The following is a 4676-nucleotide window of genomic DNA, read 5'->3' on the forward strand; positions in this document are numbered from 1 at the left end:
AAAATTCTCCATAACTGTGTCTCCCTTTGACATTGACGAATTCCAGAATAAGCAGGCTTTAAACTTTATCTCTTCCTTCTGTCCTACCCTTCCGTTCGGTCGGCAAGCTTCTTGCTTGTAATAGGTAGTCCTATTTTAAGCGGGCCCGCGCCTTAGCCTTGGGCGCCGGGACTCGCGCAAGAATGTGTCCCTCTTGCGTGATTAAAGGTATAGAATTGATCCGACGACTTTCTACATCCCAAATTCTTTAAGTTAAACATACTCGCGGCCACTTTTGATAGAAACTCATTACGTCTTACGCGTCTACTTCTTTTCAAAAAAAAAAAAAAAAATTTTTTCTTCCACTATGGTTTCTATTTTTTTTTTTACCTTTATTTCTACCCATCGACCTAACCTTTCTTCCCCTCCTTATTCTCCTTTCTCTATTTTATCTACCTCTCCTTTCTTTTAATCCTAATCCTCCCTTTTTCCTGATTATTCCTTCTCTTTCCTCTCTATTTCCTCCTTTCTGCTACATTTTTCTCTCTCCCTCCTTCTCATTATTATTCCCCCGCCTCCTTTCTCTCTTTTTCCCACTTCGTCCTTCTCTCTCTTCTTCCACCCCTCCCTTTTCATCCCTCTCTTTCTCTCTCGCTCTTTCCCCCCCTCTCTCTCTCTCTCTCTTTCTCTCTCTCTCTCTCTCTCTCTCTCGTTCTACCTTCGTTGGCTTTTCAATGTTTTTTGCGTGGGTTCCCTTTTTGTTTTTCTCTCTTTTTTTTTCTTTTAATTTTTTTCTCATTTTTGTTTTTATTTATTTTGTGTGGATTATTTTATACACCCAGGAAAGTTTTTTTGCTTTCTATTTTATTATTATTTCAACTTTCGGAATTTTATATTTTCTACCCCACAAACTCGCAAACCCTGTCTGCTCCATACGACTCAAGTTCAAGTTTATGAAACGTTGCATATTGCATAGCTAAAATAAATGCTGGGAGAATTTATGGATGGGCGTGCGTTCTAATTTGTCGTATTTTATTTAACACTTAACCGTAAACCGAAATTTAGAGAGTGGGTGGAGGTAAAAATCTCGTAGTGGGGATAATCAGCTGATTAAAAAAATCAGCTGTTCGGATTAACCGAGAAAAAAATGGCGACTCTATCGTTAACCGTAGTCTAGAGCTTGGTTTAGTATGGCAAGAGGGGAAACGTAAACCTAAAAAATGGTTAACGCCCCTCACGTCATAAACACACTTCCATGTGAGGGAAGGTAGTGACCTTGACTAAACCGAACTTCGGTTAACGGTTGAGTGTTAAATAAAATGCCCCCATTGAGTTTTGATTGAGGAACGGAACTGAAATAAGAGAGAAAGACGGCAAGATAGGAGAAAGCCAGTCAAAAACGAACCTTATCTTTTTTTTTTTTTTTTTTTTTTTTAAGGGGTTTCTGACGACACATTTTTACTATTATATCTGTAGTAGTTGATGACCCGTCCTTTGCACGGGATCACGCTCAGACCATCTGGAACGTGTGCGCCTTGAAAAGCTTGAGACCTAGGTCTGACTTTCTGATAGACAGCGGTCTGTCAGATAGTCGTGAGTGGCTAGCCTGCTAAATATTTTTTTCCATAATGCGCTTGAAAAAAAGTGCAATAAGGGGGTATTTTTCCAATATCTAAACCGATCCGCGATCTTGAGTTAAGAATCTTAAGATTGAATTTCCGTGGAGAATCACATTCAAATCTGCAAGTAGGTACTAGATTGAAGACTCGGTAACTCTTAGAAGTATTGGATTGGCCAGCCTAGTTATCCACTGCACCTGGGACTTCACGACGATTGGGTCTCCGCCCCAAGTCCACCCGGAAGACCAAGGATCACAAGGATACCAAGGACTTTCGGCCAAAGATCGTCATCCCCGTTGCGACAACACCAACTCCGTTTTTTCGACCGTTACAGGTTTACTGGGTTAGTGGTGATTTTGAAGACGGACACGGAAAGTAAGTACGGGGTTAATCCTGGGTAAACTACTTACCTAACAATGTCAAAGGGTCCTCCGTACTGGCGAAGAACCCAGTCAGTCCCACCACCCATGGTTTGCCGTCAACCTGCCCAATCTCCTTGAAGAGGTTCTTCTGGTCTTCATCTGTCCAAAGGAAGTTGTATCCCTGAATACTGTCGGGCCACCATTTCGATGGGAACTTCAGAAACAGCTTGTCGATTGTTCCGATGTACAGGCCCTGGAAAATGGGAAAGAAATGTCGGCGTACTAATACTAATAATTGATAATAGTGCTCATTTATACTGCTCGCATAGGACTGAGAAGTCCCTTTCCTTCAGCAGTAGGTTACTACTATTATTGTGGTCAAATTCTCAAATTATATTGAGGATAAAATCCCATACCTAGGCTGGGATTGAACCCAGGCCCTCCTGTTTACCAGGCGAGCGCTTTGACCACTACACCACCGAGGCAGGTGAGTGGCCGGAATAATACACCCAAGATTCAAATCTGTTACCTCAATACCAGTCAGTTTCATGTTTGGGCTCGACCTGAACCACAGAGTACACCATCGTGAGGACATGTGTTTGTTCTTTAAAAGCAGAAGGAACCTTTTGAAAACTGCCAGCTAGCTAGGCTGGTTAGGGTTAGCTCTTCTTCTTCCTCTTTCTACTCTCTGTTTAACGTCCCCTAGGCAGCAGACCGAAGTTCAATTCGTTACCTCAATACCAGTCAGCTCAAATTCGTTACCTTAATAGAATTTAGATTCTTCGGTGGCAAAGGCGGTACTAAGGTTATCATTTTGAACTTGAGAACTCCCAGAGGGTTAGGTTGAACACAAAAAAAGAGCTGTCTTTTTCATTGTCGCGGCCCTTCTGAATAATTACCGAAATTCGTTACCTCAATAGCAGTCAGTTTCTTCGGTGGCAGAGGTGGTACAAAGGTGATCAGATTGGACTTGAGAACTCCCAGAGACACCGTGATGAGAATTCTGTCAGCAGAATATTGAGTGCCGTCAGCACAAGTGACCAGCACGCCCTTCGGATCCTCCCAGTGAATTTTGGTCACTTCTTTCTTGAGGAGGAGCTTCTTGCTCAGATCGATTGGGGTCTGACCGGGCATTTGTTTCTGAAATAAAAGGGATTTTTTGAAGAGGTAGGATAGAGGGAATTGTAACTGATAAGTTCTTGTCGTCTGGAAATCGAAGAGAGAAGGAAGACGGGATAGGAGAAAGCCAGCCAGAGAGAGATTATCTGTTTAGAATAAAATCCGTTCAACCTTACAAAAAATAGAAGGACATTAGAAAGCGAGCTGTCCTGAGAACGAGCCTTACCTGTTTGAGATAAAATCCGTCCCGGACGGGAATCGAACCCCTTACCTATCGCTTACAAGAAAGAGGTGTCCTGAGAACGAGAACCTTATCTGTCTAGTACAAATTTCGCCCCGGGCGAGAATCGAACCTTCTACCTAGTGCATACAAGGCAAACGCTACCAACCAGGTTAACTAGGCTGGCTTACCCTCGATTGATTCAGTGGTTTGTGAAATACATAAGCTGTTCTGAGAACCAACCTTATATGTCTGGACTCATTTTCGCTCTGGTCGCGGGAATCGAACCCGCTACCTTTTGCTTACAAGACGCTCACCTGGTAAGACGCTTCACAACCGATTACATGCTCTGCATATTGCATTACCACGATAATTTCCAGGCTGTCATATAAAGTTTACTATAATCTGACAATTCTGACATGTTTTGTCCCATCAGTTTTAAGATAATTATTTATGCTGAACCCGTTTTAGAGAGAGGGAGGGAGAGAGAGAAAAGGAGGGAGTGAAAGAGAGGACGGGAGAGAGAGAGAGACAGAGGAAGGGAGAGAGAGAGAGACATACGTAATGTACAACTCATTGTCACCTTCTCTCTTCCTCCTCCCTTCTCCTTTTTCCTCCATTTTATCTCTCTCTAACTTCCATTCATTTCGGCCCTCTCCTTTCTCTCTCTCCCTTCCTCCCTCTCTCTTTCTCTCCCTCCCTCTCTCTCTTTCTCTCTTTTCCTCCCTCTTTCTCTTTCTCTCTTCCCCTCCCTCTCTCTCTCTTTCTCTCCCTCCCTCCCTCTCTCTCTCTCGATTACCCTTCCTCTCATTTGCGCTATTTTCCTCTCTTTCTGTCGCACCTCTCTCACTCTCTTTCCTCACCCTACTTTCCCCCCTTCACCTGTTTCCTCGTTTGAACTCCTCTCTCCCTCTCCTCTTCTTCCTCTTTCGCTTCCCTCTTTCAATCCTCTCTCTCTACCTCTCTCTCTCCCTTTTCCCCTTCCCAGTTATCTCACTCACTCAAATTCACCCTTGTAATTGACATAACTTTATTGACGTCACAGTGCTGAAAGTCCGATAGACAGAGGAGGTTGCTAAAAAAAAACTTTGACTGCGCCATTTAACAAAGGACCTTTTTTTAAAGATGGAGATTGATAGATAGAGACAACTGTAACTGCTAGGGTCTTATAGTCAGAAAAGTGAAGAAAGAAGGAAGACATTATAGGAGAAAGCCAGCCGTTCCGAGAACGAACCTTATCTGTTAAGGATAAAATCCGCCCCGGGCGGCAAGGGTGTTACCTACCTGAAATCTCTAGTTGGAAAACTACTTGTACCTATGTTCTTTTATGCACTGTTGCCACTACGGGATTCCAGGGTTGCCACCTTTCCCATCCGC

This window comes from Diaphorina citri, unplaced genomic scaffold (genome assembly GCF_000475195.1).
Source record: "Diaphorina citri unplaced genomic scaffold, Diaci psyllid genome assembly version 1.1 scaffold393, whole genome shotgun sequence".
NCBI classification, from domain to species: Eukaryota; Metazoa; Arthropoda; class Insecta; order Hemiptera; family Psyllidae; genus Diaphorina; species Diaphorina citri.